Raw genomic sequence first — 18,906 nt, 5'->3', positions numbered from 1 at the left:
CCAGAAATTGAATGTGATTTATAATTAACCAGCTGTCTGAGAGGGACCTTAAACCATGCAGTAAAACTCCATGAAAGGAAATTTATCACTCATCAAGGATTAGTCTTCCCACAAGACATATGAAGAGGGAAGAGGAGCAATTAGGGAATGAGAATTACTGTGTTGCTTACCAAACAGCATTATTCTGGGGATTCTTGAATTGGTCACCAGGGAGCAGCTGAACTTTACACGCTCTTCTGGACCTCAAGAGAGCCTGTTAAAAATTCACCGTAGTTCAAAAAAGGCCAAGAGGGGAAAAAATAAAGTTGAGCTGCATAGAATAGAAACCCTGGTGACTTTTAGTGGTTGTTTAATGATAAACTTCAACTTGGTAAAATGAACAAGCTGTGGGTTTGTTGGTGTTTGTTGTTTTTTTTTAAATATAACCTCTGTGATCATTACAGGGCACACCTAAATGTATATTACACATACCAAATGGAAATCTGGAATGCATAAGGCCCACTGTGCTTCATGTCAGGTGGTACTCAATTATCAGTATGACTCATGAGACACTGCAATGTAAAAATCTCACACAAAATATCAGAGGGCGCAACCTAGTATGCCTTTGAGAAGATGTTCTCCTTTTCCAAAGCATGATGCATTAAGAAGACCTGACTGACAACGTGAATCCAGAGCTGCCTGCTAAGCTGTCAAGACTGATACTGATATATTTCTTCTTTCAAGCCTAAAGCAACATTTAAAATTCTAAGATCCCACAATGACACTGTCAAACCCAATGCATGTACAGCATCTGAACCTAAGGAGACTGTAATTCAGTAGTGCCCAGGGACCACAGTAAGTGAGGAATCTGAATGAACTTCAAGTTGATATATGTTGAGATATCACTGAGAGACATGTTTATTTATCACTTGGTTAGGATTCATTCATCCCTCATATAATTAGCACTCTATGAGGTCCTATTAGTCTGCAAAGGCCTTTGACTGCAGTCAAATTGAATATTCCCAGCAACTTTGACAGCTTATAGGAAGATCATTTTACTGAAACCAGTAATAATGAACTTAGATGACTTGAGAAGGTATGGATACCTCCCAAATGATATTGCTTTGATACACTTTCATGGTAACAGGCTGATGGCTGGATATGTGAATGTACTTCAGCACATTGGAACAGATACTTCCAACTCCAGAATCATAGCCCATGGTCCCTGATTTCAGTTACCACTTCTCTCTGCAGTCACTAATGGGCTACACAGAGGTTAATTTTAGATCTCTTGGGCATTTAGAGCTCTACTGCTGAGCTTGAACAGGACTGTCTTCATCCTAACAGAGTCTGAAGTAGATACGTCATGAACTAGATGCCCAACTCAACTCAGGAACATTGAACATGTGGTTCCCCTGCCAAAAGCTGCTCATCTGGTAAATACAGCCAGGACACGTGTTTAGCTCTATACAAAACTTTGTCACGTAAGCTGGCATTGGTACCTTCCCCATTTCATTGGGTTCTCCTAAATCCATCCAGTTATTCAGAATAAGAATCGCAATAAACAAGAGTAAGATGTAATCAATTCCTTCCCTAACAAGGATTCAGAAAGGACTCATAGAAGCCAGAAGTATTCATACACTAATAAATCAGAGGTTGTGGCATCAAATATGCTTTGGAGAAATGCAGTGCCCAGCTTTCAGATGCTGAGAAATTTGGTTCTAGTCTCTGCTAGTGTTTCGTTCCAAACAGCAAGCAGCTAAGATTCATTTTCTTTCCCCCTACTGCAGACCAAAGCTTCTGTTTTGCACCAGAAAAGCATGCATGCAAAGTCTAAGGTCAAATGAGAAATTTATAGGTTAGGAGTTTCAGTAGAGTCTGTGACATCAAATGCATTTCAAGTAACCCTGCTTCTTTCCTAGATTGTTTGATACTGTTTCTCGTCACCACTCTCCTAATGTACATACATTAACAACAGTGCCCTCTGTGTAACAACCCCTCCCAAGAGAGGCAAAGATGTATCATGTCTTTCATCCCTCATTACTATCTGTTCTCATTAACTCCATCTTTATTGTACAGTTTATTTCCAAAACATAAATATCAAGAAGCTTATTATCTCTATTTGGAAGCAGAGAAAGCTGGGGTCAAAGCAGACCTGCAGAATGGTTTAATCTTCCTCATTCTCTACCAGGACAGTGCATCCATATAGAGAATCGGAGAAGCCCTGAAGAAAGCATCAGGCTGTAAGAAGCAACAGCAGTAGGCAGAACTAAACTTCAGAGAGACCTCATACACCTATTCAAAAAACTTGGAAGGGCTACCTACAGCTTATTTCAGGCAAGTGCAGAAACTGAGACATAAGTCAACTAAGTGGACATACCAGCAAAGAAACACAATAGCAAAGAACAGATCCAAGACGATTTCCTTGGTGTCATAAACTTCCACTTTACTCCCAAGACTATCTTTTCTTTCTCCAAAGCAATATGTGAATAGTGAATTTGGTTAACTGGTCATCAGCTTGAACCACCTCTGTAGTCCCATGAATCTGAGTCCATTCAAACTTTAAAGAGCAATGGGAGTATCATACATCATCTCCACCTTAATCATGACATAGGGAGAGCCAAGAAGTGCTTCTCTCCCTGCTCAGCTAAATCTTCATAGGATTTAATTAATGCACAGAATTCAAGTCTTTTTGATATAATAGTGCAAAATTATTCTTGGCTCATCAAGTTTCATACCTCTTGGCTGGATAACTGCCTTGACAACTGACCTTCTGTTGGTTCTTGAATTTAAAGACTGATCTTACATGTCCATGAAGCAGATGGAGACAAAAAAATAATTTTGTAAAGGTAAAGATGGTAAAAAAATTAATAAATTTGGAAGTACAGGAAGTTAATTTTGTTTGTGCATCATCTTGCTTTGCTACTAACAATTATTATTATTACTATTACTACAACTATTACTACTGCTACTACTGCTATTATTTTAGTGCTATTGCAAGTCCCCTGTACTGCTCAGGCTGTCCGGAAAGCCCTTACTCACTCCCTGCGGCCTCCTCAAAGGCACCTGTGACAAGGAGTCTTACACAGCATAAATCAGCTAAGTTCTGCAAGGTAAATTCCAGGTAGAGAATTTAGTTTTAAACAAATGCTGTGTAGTGGAAATGCACACACGCCCAGATCCAGCCTATACATGCCACCTGTGCAATATGTCTCAAAGCAGAAATCCAGCACCTAGAAGAGAGGCTACCACTCAAGCGAAATAACGCCTCACACAAAGTGCACCTTCAGAAGTGCAATTTCTTCCAGGCATATGGTGCACCCAAAACTTTGCAGATGCATCCAGACACACTTTGGCTTAAGGTCTCATTTGCACATAAATCACCTGAAGGAGCAAATGAATATACCTGGAAGGCACAGGGCAGCATGTTAAATCCACACACTTGGCTCTCAGTTACTTTGACAGCCCAACTCCAGCATTAAGCAGCAAGATCTCAATTGTATATTGTGCTGTTCTTCATCCAAATGTATAAAAGCCCTTCACCTTTATCAGCCATAACATTCTTACATTACTTTTATGCATATTCAAATTTATATTTATCTCTGGATTTTTGGAAGAAGGAGGTACTTGAAAAATACCCACAGCTTGAATAAATGTGTCATTTGGGTTAATTTCCTGGGCAAACATGCCATGGGATTTTCAGTGATGGTTGCACAGATTTGCATAAATGGCACAAGGAAAATTAAGCATTTGTCTGAGCAGCAGCTGCTGCTTCCCTTCCCTGCTTTTCTCCTTGTTATCATACAGAATACCACTGGGGTCAAATTAGATGAGGGCTAGACGAGAAGATAATCTTAGGTTTTACCTGAGACTCAGGAAACATGTATTTTAAATCCAATATGTGTTATTAGCCTTTGCTGCAACTTGATCTATCACTTCATTTCAGTTTCTCTAGTTACCCTCTGCCTGTCTGTCTCATCTGATGAGTCCTTGCTGTTCAGTTTCCTTGTGTTAGTGCCACAACAGACTGGTTCTGCTCCCTCAGCAAAGGTCTGCTTGTGCTGCTGTGACCTTATTTATTTTACACTCAGACATTTGTGCACAGTGGTCCTCCTGTGTAAGACTGAGAGAACTTGCCTATCTTGCACTGGGAATGCCAGAGAGGGCTTTCGGTGGAAGCAATGACGCTGTGCCAAACCTGCCTCCATCTTCACTGCAGCGTTATACAGCTAGCATTCACAATTTGGTGCTGTTGTACATAGCTGACTCAAAGCTACAGCAGGATTACTAAGCAGAGCTGCACTTCCCAACTAGAAATTTGAGGACTTTGTATGCTTTTGTAGAAATGACCACACAGTGACTTTTCAAGAATAAGATATTATAAAAACACCAAGAGAAAAATAATAATATAGGCTTGATTGGAGTAGAAGAAACTCCTCTGTATTGTATCATAACTTCCCAGGTCCCCTTTATTTCGTTCATTGTCCTTAGAATTAAATGATACTCATTTAAAATTACTAGGTTCATGAAGCATAATGTAAAATTCAGGGGTACGTCAACTTAAAATACACAGTTCTCCATCAGAGCAATTAATTGGTGAAATTAGTCATTGTTTCATAAACTGAAAGCAAGTAAAATATGTTTTCAATTGACAAAAATGTCACCAATATCCTTTAATTATTTTTCCAACTAAGTCATTAGTAGTTTCTTTACTCTTATAAAGACAGGTTTTTCATAGCTTAGTATTAGCTTGCAGATATCACCACCTCTGCTTCCTAGGTTGACACCTTCCCTTTCTATGCTGAATAAATAGCACTATAAGGCAGCAATTAAGAATAAAGGCCACCTTCAGGCTGTTCATGAGTGGCTCTAGATTTACCGTAGCATGAATAAAAGCAGAATTTGGCATGCTTCTTTAACCAGGTTCAGGGTATTTCTTTTTCTTATTTAGCATGTTATTATTGAGGGCCATAATGAATCTAATCCATGCTTTTCAATCCAGTGGTAGGAAGGAATCATTATTTTATATTTTCTCAATATTTTTTCAAGATTTAGGATGGACTCAGTAGTTCATTAGTTGCTGACTGCTTCAGATAGATATAGATTGAGAAACATATGCACTGAGAACATCCATGGGCTAAGAACATGCTCTGATTTAATACCCACAAAGTGTCACTCTGAAGTCAATTACCACTGAGCACAGGTCATGTGCATTCAAGTAGCTGTAACTCATTCATTGTGCTGCTTGTGATCTCGTAATATTGACTGCCTAACACAGAGCTTTTTGACCCTTCTACAGCTATTGTTAATGGAAATGAGATTTGACCCCATGAAACTGGAGTTTCAGCTTGTGCTTTCAAAATTAAAACATCCATATTTAATCCACCTGCCAAAAATACAGCCAGGGATATGATTATAAGCTGTAGCCCACAGAAGAATTGTGCCTGATGAGAAAAACACGCTCAGAAACCTTCCAACAATGCAAATTCTCTTAAGCCTGAAATAATTAACTTGAAACAGCTTGGTTTTACCAAATCCTAGAGCAGTGTCTAAGAGCCTTGCTGGGCTCTTCAGGAAGTGAGGCTAGTGGCACCACATACATTGCATCTCCATCCATGCTGTTTTACAAACCTGAGATACCTTTTAAATGTACCAGCTTCTGGGTACTTTAAAATCTGTGCATTAATCCTCCAAGACTGCCTGCAAAGACCTTACCTTTGCACCAGGGTCTGTCTATGGCTGCAAGTACTGTAAACACTCCTTCAGACCGACCAGTCCTCAAGCTTTATGAAAGCTTCCATTCACCAGAATCTAGGGATGAGAGAAAGAGGAAATGTCCTCCATCAAACTTGGGAGAAATTAAAAAATTCATCTCAGATACATTGTAATCTTTCAGTTATTTCATTTAACCTGGGAACTGCAACAACATAAACATATCTGCACAGACGCCACATTAGTGTAGTAGCTCACCACAGAGCAATCACATGCCCAAACACCTGAATCTTTGCAGACGTGCCTGTAGGAGCTCAAACCTCGCTGAGAATCAATAAGTTTCAGGAGTCAAAGGCACCAGTGTTTTGTCCCCTATAAACCATACTATTTTTTGGCCTTACTGTGAATTGTTTTAAATGAATACACATCAGTTAAGGGAATTCCATTCCTAGACTGCTTGAAGGGTCAGGACTCTTACTTCAAAATTAATTAGTGAACATTAATTACTCAACAACAGTTATGAAACGTTTAAAAGGGAAAGGGATATCCAGAAATACCATTAGTAAATACATTCCTGAGGAAATTATTTAATTAGTGTTTAATTACTATTAAAGGAATTTATTAGTTGCTAAATATTAATTACATAAAGCACCATTTTTAAACTGCTGATGCTATTTATAATTTAAATAACTAATTTTATCTATGTATTTATTTTCCAGTGTTAAGTGGGTCATTTTTCATTAAACGTAGAACACAGCAAATGCTTTATACACAGGATTGATTGCTATCCTGGCTTGACCCCAGCTGGAAGCCTGGCATCTTAGACATCAAGGCACAATTCTTAGTCCCTTGGAGTTAAAATGCAGCTCTCCTATGTGACAGCAGAAAGTAGTTTCTGTCATCTCAAACCAATACTGCCTCTTGATTGAAGAACGAGGTACCGATTATCCAAGATATCCTGGATATTCAATAGCTGCTAAAACGAATTGCGTCAAAGACCAGATTTTAATCCATGTCTTTTGCCACCCAAATTTCTGCCCCCCTCAGAACTGGGATGACTTCACCAATTGCACCAGAAATCCTTTGCCCCTTGTACTACCAGCCCCTTGGCCATGACAACACTCCTTTGACAGAATGTTACAGTGGGTAATAAAAGAAATTATAGAACTATTTCTGTGAGTGGTTTGGAGACTAAGAAGGTGATTCTTTATGTGTGTGTGTGTTTGCACTTCATAAGGTGTTCTAATGATTCTTGCGACATCATTTGTGTTCTGCTTAGGAATAGAAAAATAGTAATTTTCCCCAAGTCTTTCTACTGGACAAATTAAATGGACAAATTGCAAAACAGTTGCATTTAGTGCTAGATTATCCGAACCATTGGGAATAACAGTGGAATACACTGGTTGACGAGTAATGAATATTGTTCAGGATATCTGACATTGCCTTAGGTCTCATTCCATCCTTTCATCTGTTTAAAAATGTAACAGAGCAGCCTGACTCCTACTAGGTTTAATTACATTCCTTATCTTACAGATCGCTACTTATGATTTTTTTCAGGAAGCAGGAGAGAAAAACCAGTATTTGCTCACGACCCAGATTGCTCAGTTAAAAAAAAAAAAAAAAAAAAAAAAAAGTAGTAAGTTTTCCTGCTGTTTTTTGATTGGAACCATCTGTTATTCCATTTCTTTCCTGTATAGAACAAAAGATATAAACTCTGGTCTAGATGTCATCTATATGTAGCATGAAAAGTTAGTGCTCTAAGTTTGGGGTGGAAACCTGTTAGACATTGCAGCTGATATCCTAGGTATCCGCATTGTTACTAGAGACAAGGAAAAACCTACACAATCCTTGATGAAATTCTAGAATAAAATTTACCCTTTGTTTTCCTCATATTCACTGCTGAAAGTATTTGTGTGGGTTTTATTTCTTTCTTCATCCCCTTTCTAGTCAGGCAAAACCAAAACCCCTTTTCTTTTGGTGTTTGGAAACCCAGTTACTTTTTGAAATATTTCTAAGGATGGAGATTCTACAACTTCCCTCGGCATCTTGGCACAGGCCTGAACCACCCTCACTGTGATTTTTTTTTCTTCTCATATCCAACCAGAATTTGCCTTGCTGCAACCTGTGTCCAGCTCCTCACATATCCTCGTAATTTGAGAATAGTTTGATTTAACTTTCTAATAGGTGGTTATAGAGAAGATGAAGACAGAAAATATTTCCCTTGGCCTTCTCTCCAGGCTGAACAAACACCTCTCCTAGCCCATCCAGGCCCTCAACCTTCTTGGTGATTCTCCTCTGAAATCCCTCCAGTTAGTTAACATAGCACTCCAGATATGGCGTCACAAGGCTGAGCTCCTGTAACACAACTCAGTATGCAGTAAAATTTCATAACCAAAGTAAGACATGGCATGATCTATGCTAATCCCATTAAAATAGATAAGAAAATTACCTAGGACCAGAGACTGAAAATATTACATTCACATCTTGACTGTGTACAAAATTGGACCACAAAGAGGTGTGAAAACAAGAGAAGCTAAAAATGTATTACTTTTCTGATCAGGAAATATCAATGCAAGTAAATTCCATCCCAGAGTGCAAAGATGTAATCATATGAGGTGATTTATAGCTAGTAACTCATTGCTATTTCTGAAATGATATTATTGTTCATTTCCTCTTTCATTTCTATTTCCTCTCGAGATGGTCATGCACTAACATTACGGCCACAGAAGAGGAACATGGGGGAGGGATCATCCTGCAGATCAAGTAAGTGAAAGTATTAATAAGGAAATAATGGTTCCTGCATCCACCAATTGGAAGTTTTTAAAAAATAACTTCAAGTTTAATTTTGCTTTTATTGGAGAATCATACTGTTACAGATTTGCTATTAGATGATATCTATGATCACCTAGCATTCTTTATCTTAAGACCTTTCTGGTCTCATCAGCAGGCTACTACTGAATTTAAAAAAATATACAATTTATATATGAAATTATCATGCAAGTACATTCTAGATCAAAAGCCCTTTACAGAAACATCTACCCTAGGCCAGCACAGAGCCAGCACAGGTCGGACAGTATACATTTTCTGGGGTCCTGCATCATAGTAATTTATAATGTGCTCTCATCAGTCAAAAAAGACAAAAAAAAAAAAGAAAAGGCACTACATTGGTTTTTCTTCCAAAGTATCCTGCTATACTTCATATTGTGGGGTATTGCAAATCTGAAATATGCTTAAATATTAACTTTCCTGTGGCCAGCAGGTAAGAAAGTGCTCTGAAATAAGAAAGGGTTCCTGTGACATATCACGGACAGCAGACAGCTGTTAGGATTTTTCTACCCAAAATGTTTGATGTCTTAATAATGATACCTGTTTTTTTCCACTGACAGTGACAATAAAAGTCAGTTACAGTATTTCTTCTTCTTTCCTGACTCTTTCTGAAATGCCTAGTAGAACGAATATTTCTTTGTCAGAAGGCAGAATCGCTGAAAATAGTAAGCCAGAAGAAGCCACAAAATGGAATATTCATAAGGTGTTTGCATTTGACATGATGTAAATTGCTCCTAGTATTACTGCTGTTAAACACCAAAGTATTTTGGATGAGCCTGTCATTCACTTCCTAATTCCACATAAAAATAATTATATGGATTAAATAGTAATGCTCAGACCTTTTTTTTCCCCCTGCACAGAAAGGAAAAGAATTCATGACATAGATGTCCACCATTTCCCCCCCCCCTTTTTAGGAGGTTCAATACAGAACTTCAGTATATGTACTCTAATGAATACCTCCTGAGAATACTCTGTTCAGGTAAAATCAGCTTCATCCAGCTTTAAACACCTAAGTGAGGCTGAGTGTGAAACCTAGATGCCTGAAGCAAGCTGTACAGCCAGTGATGAGAGATGGATACCCTTAGATTATGATTTAATTCATTTAAAATGCCACCTTATTTAAAGTATGTCTCTAAAGTCATAAATGAATTTTAATCATAAAGCTGTGTATGTATAGGGAAGGTCAGGAAAATATTCAGGGGTAGAAGCAAAAGGGGACAACTGTTGCCCAAATTTATAGCCCTGCAAAATCTTAGGATAAAACATTCCTGCTGACTGTCTCCCATAGGTGGCTCAGGTTCAGTTTTAGATGAACATTTTTTCATTAATGTGGGCTGAAATGTTTTACCCACCCCGATAGATAGCACAGGATGTTGGAGAAATAATTTTAGAACTCAGTAGACAGAAATGTATTAGTAGCAACACCAAAAATATTACAGCAAAAGCAAAGCAGTGAGATGTACTCCAGTTTTGGTGTTTCCAAACACAGATTTATAGTTTCATCTGTGGCCTAACTTTCTTCTGAATGCCAGGTATATTATGTGCAGACCAGCTCTGGGAAAAACAGAACTATCATATTTGGAAAAACTATAGCACATGGAGATTAAGGTCAAGGCCTTCAAAATAGATAATTTTGATCTCTTGTTTCTAGAATCAGTTTATTGGATTCAGATTCCAATAGAGGCACCTACAAAAATTAGACTCTTAAAAATGTGCCCTAAGAGGTTTTCTGTGGCAATATAGGATTTCTTTCATAACCCCTAACATGGAACTCAAATCTTGTTGCTGCTTACCCACCAAGTAATGGTCAAAACATCATAAAAAGCAGACAATATAACTACTGGCATTCTCTATTTGGAAGGCTGTTTCTGAAGAGCTCATAAAACATTTTGGCTTTTTTTTCCTCACCTGTCGAAGGGCAACTGCCTACTAACTGTATCATACTCCTGATTTGTTAAGATCAGCTGCACAACATGCTTCTCTCTCATCTGCTCTTCTACTAAACCTTTGAGGGCTACCCTGGCATTTAATTTGTTGTTAAAAGTATCATCTGTCTTAAAGCCTGTTGATAACTTTGCCCAGTCATCTAAATCAGAGTCCCAGAGACCTGGCATTACAGTCCTGCATTATTTCCATGACTGCTTGTTGATCAGCAACAAGTTTCCCCTTCCCAAGAGGGAAAAACTGTCTTAAAAGCTAGTAATTGGAACAAGAGTTCATTTTGTTTCCATTTTCCCTTACCTTGTAATAATTTGTAGTGCACAAGTGGGTTTTGTGCTTTGTCTCTTTGTTTCCCTGGAAGCTACTTGCTGAAAAAAACATAACAGAAACCAGACTCTGAGCTCAGCCACTCCATTAAGATCTATACGCCAAGATGACTATGCATTTTCCTTAGTATGAGGCTGAACACGAAAGCATAATCTCAGAACAAACATCTACTTTTTCCTGCTGGGGAAATTCCCCTTCCTCTAGTTCTCCAGACACCAGCCCCTGAAGCCCTGTGGAGCTCCTGGGCCAGTTCTGCGGCAGTTGTTAACAACAAAAGCAACAGTAACTTGTCAAGAAGGACTTCCTGCCTTAATTCCTTGAGGCTTTTGAATGGGAGTGGAATGGAACAAAAGTGAAATAAGCTCTTAAAAACACCCCTAGCAAGACTAAGAAGGATCTACTTCAGAAAGTGTTTAGATATCTAGAAATGGACAGAAGCACCTAGCAGGATTCTCACAAACAGTCATGGACCATGTTCCCTGTAAAATCAACTGGGCAACTGGAAAAAAAAAAAAAAAAGAAAATCCTTCTGGGGACCTATTCAACCTATGGGACACCTAAATGACTAAGATGTTGGCCCATACAAATGATACTGTTAGTGGGATAAACTACTTTTTGCTACACTGCTGGAAAGCTAGGGTCACTCTGCCGTGGACACATGCAGTGATGGCTTTTCTGAAAGAAGAGCCTTTCCCTACAGCTTGTGCCATCAAAATCCAGCTGAAGGCATCAATATGTATTTCAGTTCTGCTGTCCTTTTGAGATGTCTGGATTTGAGTGATCAGGAGGCAGTATTTAAACTAGAGGGGCTGTTTCACCAATGTAGGGAAAAGAAGCAGGCCCCATGGCCAAGTCCTTTAAAGGTCTATCGCCTCAGAGCATGATTTACTATTTGAAATGAAGAGATATGAAAAACAAAATAAAAACTCACTGACAAATTGCCGGCTGCAATTCCCAGAAACACATCTCCCTGGATCCTGCCTTTTTCTCTTAATTTTATAACTCCCAAGACACAAGATATGAGGAAAGTCTTTAAATCTTTCCGGGTACTTTATTCAGGATATACCTATACTGCAGTCTGCAGTGTTGTGTGAATACAATTGAGGTTGCCTTAAACAAGCTAGGAGAGCTCCTGAGACTCAGTTGCCTCGCAGTAGCACAATGCTCAGCATGAGCTAATTTTCTCAGTTTCTTGAGGTTTCTTGAAGGTTTAATGCCAAGCAAACACAGAAACCCTCTTCTGGTGGGAGAACAATAAGGAGGAAGAGAAACGGTGCATTTCATCCACACTGGCAAGCAAAAATGACAATGGGGGCCAGTCAAAGACATTTTTGATACTAACAGGTTTCCATCAAAAAATGATGATTGGACCTATACCTCAAGAGTCCACAGAAAGGCAACAAATTGATGAGCATTTTCAACAACAACAAAGGAATCAGAACTACAGAGGATTTTTTATTTTACTGAATTATGTTAATTTTTATTCTATTTTATATTTCTGTTTGAATAAGACAGTATCAGTGCTCACAAAACAATGGCTCCTTACATTGTATTGCTTTGTTTTTAAAGAACTACTTCACAGGAAATTTAGAGCCTTCCCAGTTGCATTGCAAACAGGGGTCTGCATAATGTACTGCAGTGGAGCTGAATGCTGCACTCAGTCTCTTCCTTTGGTCTCACTTGTTCTCTCCTTTACAGGATTCGAGTCACCGACACTTAAATGAAAATTTACTGCATTTATACAACTCTGTTTTACTAGCACCATAACAGTGAGTAGTATCTCAGTAGAAGCTGCTATAGCCCTGATACTTCCCAGTAAGACCTTCAGTTGGATATTATATGGTGGGATAGGGGTTTGAGTGGGTGTTTGAACTTCTAAACTGAACAATGAAAAAATAAAATAAAATTAATATCCAAACTCAGCTTTTCCACTTTCATAGTTATTCAAAGTCAAGATACCTTCTTTTTAACCCAATACACATCGTTCTGTCAGGCTACTAGCCTTCTAAAAACAAATACTCGAAATGCTTTAGGGGTCATTTTCACTTCTCTGCATTACAATATGACAATGACAATACATCTCAGATCATACTGTCAGCTCTCTGTCAAAACAGCCTTTCCTTGATATGCTGAACCTTTTTCTTCATGTAGCCATATAAGCATTGATATGAATGGTCTCTTCATTACAAACCATAGTTGGTGTGAAGAATTTATAAACACAAAACAATAATGGTGCCCCTGCCTCAGCTCATTTGGTAAGAACTGAATTTGAAGAAATGTAACTAACCACAAAAATTAATGAGATACTGCTCCCAGGGTCACTTCTAAGCTCCACCATGCTATTTTGATTAGTACTGAAACTTGGGATCTCATTGTGGGCCCAATTCATAGCCATGATACAAGACAATATGTACTCCAAGATAGACAAAATCTTGACCATGTACTCATGACATGAATCATGAAAGAATTCTTAATGGGGAAAGAGACTTCTACTTTGCAAGACTAGAGGTATCAGGACCTTCACAAGAATTATGAGTGCAAATTGCTAATGCCCTTCTGACAGTAGGAAAGACAATGGTAAAAATAGGAATAAAAGCACAAATGTGACTGAGCAGCTTCACTCCATCTGATATCTTTTTGTAATTCAGAAAAGGACATAATCATTAATATTGCCATAATGAAGGCATCTAGAAATAGGAAGGGGAATTAAAGCCATCTGCAGCTGAGCTTGACAAGTCAGGAACAGCTGTATTTAATTTATTAATTTGTTTAACACTCTATTGTCCTTATTTTAGTTGAACCAAAGAGGACTACATCATACTACATTTTTTGCTAACAATAATCTGGGGATATCCCCAAAGTCCAAGGGGATACATGGGACTGACATGTTATTAGAAGGTCAATACTTGCCTCTGGAATCTGAAAGTAAAAAGTTGTATAGGTTCTCAAAATATGTACAATATCCTATCAAAGACATTAACTGACTGACTTTTTAAAGATATAGAAAAGCTTCAGCTGTCAGACATTTCTATCATGAGGAAAAGTGGGTCAGCAAATGCATACAGACCTGTGATCCTGAATTTTACTGCCATAACTGGTCTCTAATACATTTTAAAAGTAAAATGAGAAATAAACACACCGAACAGACTGAAATTTTACAGTTTTTTCTACATATGCAAAGAGAAACATGGTCAGCAAAAAATCAGAGTTAAAAGCAGTTTCATGAACTGTGTTGGTTCCAAAGGACCCAAACTAATTTTCTATTTTATACATTTTTTCCCTCCTCTATGACCGCCAGAGACACCAAAACTAACAACGGGATGTTGTTTGGATAATTATACAAAAGGCTGTAGAAAATGTAATGAACACAAGGTCAAATGGAAAAAGGAAATGTACTGAAAAAGTACAGAGGAACTATGTTTTTTCTAGTATTACTTATACACTTGACTGATGAAATTTGAAGTGGAAAGACAGTCTCATGTTTCAAAAGATGGTCATGGATTCTGACAACCAAACTCAGCTCTCCTGACTTCCTAGTTAACCTAAAATTAACTCACTTTAGTTACCTGAACAACACAGACATTGTTCCTTTCCTTTCTGGTTCATCTACTTAAATTGTAAAATCTTCAAGGCAGAGATCTTGCATTGTAAATGTGGACAGCAGCTGACACAGAGAGGTCTCTGGTTGCTGATTACCAGGTAAAACTTCCCCATTCTTTCCTATATTTCCTCCCCCTGAAAACTCAGAAGCTTGGCTAGCTCTGCGTTTCTAGCCTACTGACTTGTGCCTGTGGAATGAATCCTCCCTTACCAAAATGAAGCAATGGAAGAGCGCCCTACTCCCTTCATATGCATGTTCCCAAGGCTAACCCTCACGATTGATAATATAGATGCTTAGATTCATAGAACAGGGCTAGAAGGGATCTATGGAAATCATCTGGTCCACCTGCCCTGCTCAAAGTAGGGCTAAGTTCAGAGCCAGATCAGGCTCCTCTGGGTTTCATTCAGTCAACTTTTGATTTTTCCAAGAGAATCCATACAATTTTTTGTGGGTTGTTTTTTTTTTTTTTTTTTATTTTTACTTGGGATGGTAATGTGGGGTTTTTTAGTGGTTTGGTTTTTTTTTTTTAATTTTTGAAATCTTAGCTCTCACTCAGGTTTGGCTTTTTACCAGATTTTCTGAGGTAATCTTAAAGCCAACTGAAAGTTGACTATACGTTGATGGTCAGAAGAATCATAGAATAGTTTGGGTTGGAAGGGACTTTCAAAGGTCATCTAGTCCAACCCCCTCATTGCTCCTGCAATGAGCAGGTACATCTTCAACTAGATCAGGTTGCCCAGGACCACATCCAGCCTGGCCTTGAATGTCTCCAGGGATGGTGCATCTACCACCTCTCTGGGCAACCTGTGCCAGTGTTTTACCACTCTCATTGTAAAAAATTTCTTCCTCATACCTGAATCTCCCCTCTTTTAGATTAAAACCATTACCCCTCATTCTATCACAATGGGCCCTGCTAAAATGTCTCTCCCCATCTTTCTTATAGGCCTCTTTTAAGAACTGAAAGGCTGCAGTAAGATTCCCCCCACAGTCTTCTCTTCTCCAGGCTGAACAACCCCAACTCTCTTAGCATTTCCTCATAGGAGAGGTGCTCCACCCCTTTGATCATTTTTGTAGCCCTCCTCTGGACCCTCTCCAACCTGTCCATGTCTTTCCTGTACTGAAGACTCCAAAGCTGGACGCAGTAATCCAGGTGGGGTTGCTCCATAGCAGAGTAGTCTCAGTATTTTTAACTTTTGTTATGTAAGGGTAATGAAAATTTCAGAAGGGAAACTGTGTCCACCTTCAGAAGAAGTGACCTCAAGTTTCATCCTCATATTCTTAGCCTCGTTTCTCATTTTTTATGCTCTTTAAATGAATCATGTTAATATGTAAAAAGTCAACTGATATAAAGGTAATGGGGTTTTGAGAAAGCTGTTAACAGTAATTTGCTTAATTAAGAAATCATGTATAAAATCATGCTTGCTATAAACACTGCTGTGGGGCAAATGCAATCCATTAAGATTCATAGGAAGGCATCATATTCTGCTCTGTCAAAAAGGTTTAACTGCTGATGAGCAGGTTTTGAATCCTGAAAGCTGGAAAAATGTGTAGCCCCCTCTTGCACATCCACTAAACTGTCCCAGACTGTGGACTACTTGCATCCTAACCTGACAACTGCTCTGATCTGTACTCAAGTCCTGTATACTTAAAGGGGATGTGTCATGTCACATAATGTACTTAATAAGATACAATTTGGATGTCAGTGGTGGGTGTCCTGCTTGTGTGTGGGCGTGGTTAGGAATGGTGCTAAAATCAAGCAGCAGGCTGTTATAACGATATGCTGAAATAAAAGACAGAGCTGAAGAGAAGAGTGCAGCACACCATGACCAGCTCCTCCATTCACAGAAGAGAGTATCTTCAAATCATTACATCAGATGTAAAGTAGATATTTTATTGTAGCAAACTATCTGTGCATTGATGAACCAGTTTATGAAATCCACCAGTTTCAACTTGTCTTAATAAGGCCCTTTCACTCTGCTAAAGAAGCATGACAGATCTACCTGAGAGTCAGTGTTACCAGCCAGGGCGAGGGCTAGTCAGAACCCAGGAACACTATTAGAGATTTTTCCATTCATCAGACTGGATCTACTTCCTTTAAAGTGATAGTGCTTTAGTGGATAGAATTATTGCTCTGATTTATTCCATGAAAGAAAGAAATGACTTTTTCTTTCTGCTTCCTTTTGCATTTGATTTAATGCAACAGTTTGCTGTTGTCCTTTATGATATTAGCTGAACACTAGGTTGCAATGACCACTATAGTAGTTGACAGGTTTCAGATCTTGTTTTGCCAAATTCAGACCCAGACTTCCAAGGTTTCCATCCTTGAGGTGTCAGAGACTTCTTTATTCAGTTATGATGAAAGGCAACAGACAGGATCATCTTTCGCCGTGATATGAGAACTGTGATGCATTTAGACATGAATAGAGATTAATTAAATCACATTTTCTTTGTACACTTTGTAAAAAAGGCCAGGAAAATTGCATACTGATGCAAAATTTGGCAGTTCCCACAAATATAGTTCCTAACTAACCATCTAAGTCTTCTTAAAGATGTCTGAAAATAATAATGTAATAAATGGTCTATAATAAATGATTTATATGGTCATGACAACTGTGATAGTAAATACAGAAATTAACTTTTACTCAAAAAAAAAAAAAAATTCAGTCTCAAGTCTTTCAGGATCATTGTTTCATCACAACAAGCACTCCAGAGCAACTTCATTTAATCTATTTGCACATAGTTTCCACCAGGCAATGGTTCGTAATCATCTATATCAACTGCAGAAGGCAAAAGAAATTCCCTTCGTCCACAAGGAGGTTGTGCAAATTGCTCTATATTACATGAACTTGCTTTCAGATACTAACAGCTGTGTCCATTTTCCTGTTCATTTACAATCATCACACAGAGCTGGTGGAGGGCTTTTTCCACATCAGCTTTGAGAAACAAAAGTTTTTCTGACACACGCAGGACATTATTTCTTATAACCTGTGTAGCATGCATTCAAGGCCATAGGTATGATCCCGCCAAAGTTTGGGAGGGCCACCCAGTTCACCAGTCTGGACACCCCTGAATGCTGTTATTGCTTCTGAAGCTTTAGATCTAACATAGACTAAGGGTGCTTAAAGAGCATCCTGACTCAGCTTGAGATGAGTGTGTCAGAGACTGCCCTTTTCTTAATTTGAAGACTTTTTACATATGCTGTATCAGTCACCATTAGCATGTTTTCTGTTTCAGTCCCTCTGGTACAACATAGTTGAAGCCAAGAGAGGATAAAGGCAGGGTTCTTGAAATCTGGGACCCTTGCCTAGAAAAGCCATGGATGCAACTGAGCCAAAGTCATAATGTTGGAGAAGGATTCACTACACATCTGGTTTCTGCCTGCCAGCCATCTGTTAAGTGGATTGGGTGTTGGCTGGAAAACCCCAGTTATCAAGAGAAAAACAAAGAGCATCAAATTGGGAAAAGACAAGTGAGAAGTGGAAAGGCAATAAAAAAGGAAAAAAGTGAATGATGGAAAGTTTATGAAGAGCACACTGACATTTTACCCTTTTGTATTCAACTCGTATTCTTAAAAACTAAAATTCTCCTCTCAGGGAACAGACAGCCTTGGAAAAAAAAAACAAACAACCCAAATATGGAAGATGCTACTCAGAGGAGATGTAGTGACCGTATAATACAATATGACTAGGAATACTTAACAATACAAATTATTCCTACAGACATTCTGCTATACTGTGTACAGGGTTACTTCACAAAAGTTTTACAGGACAAAATCTGGTCCAAGGAAAAAAAAATATGGATGTGTATGTGTGCCTATGTGTGTGTGTACATGTATAAATATATATCACTCTGCAGTTTCACTGACACTGTATAGAGATGAACAAACCAAGGAGCTGATTGTCTAATATGAAAGGGATATAAAATATAGACATATTCCACAGGAAAATGAATATCCATATACAGCTTCTGTGTGATACTAGTATCATTGATTTTTGACAATAGTCTACATATGACTGAGCTATAGTTAATAGCATAGGAAGTTATAACACTCCCTCTTGTAAATACTGCTTATTTGTTACCACACTCTGCTACTGAGTGAGAGGTATCTTCGGTTGATGGCTGCCGTGGAACTCAACCATGGTGCTCTATGCACCATGTCGCAGTAACTGGTAAAAGATTACATGTGTGTGTGTGCCTTGTGGTTTAACCCCAGCCAGCAACTAAGCCCCACACAGACACTCACTCATTTAGCCCCCCAGTGGGAAGAGAATCAGAAGGGTAAAACTGAGAAAACTCATAGCCTGAGATAAAGGCAATTTAACAAGCAAAGCAAAAGCCACACACACAAGCAAAGCAAAACAAGGAATTCATTCACCGCTTCCCATGGGCAGGCAGGTGTTCAGCCATTTCCAGGAAAGTAGGGCTCCATCACACATAATGGTTACTTGGGAAGACAAATGGCATTAAGCTGAACATCCACCCCTTTCTTCCTTCTTCCCCAGCTTTACATGCCGACCTTG

The sequence above is a fragment of the Strigops habroptila genome, chromosome 5, assembly GCF_004027225.2.
Source record: "Strigops habroptila isolate Jane chromosome 5, bStrHab1.2.pri, whole genome shotgun sequence".
NCBI classification, from domain to species: domain Eukaryota; kingdom Metazoa; phylum Chordata; class Aves; order Psittaciformes; family Psittacidae; genus Strigops; species Strigops habroptila.
The sequence above is the reverse complement of the archived record's forward strand: the minus strand, read 5'-3'. Positions refer to the sequence as shown.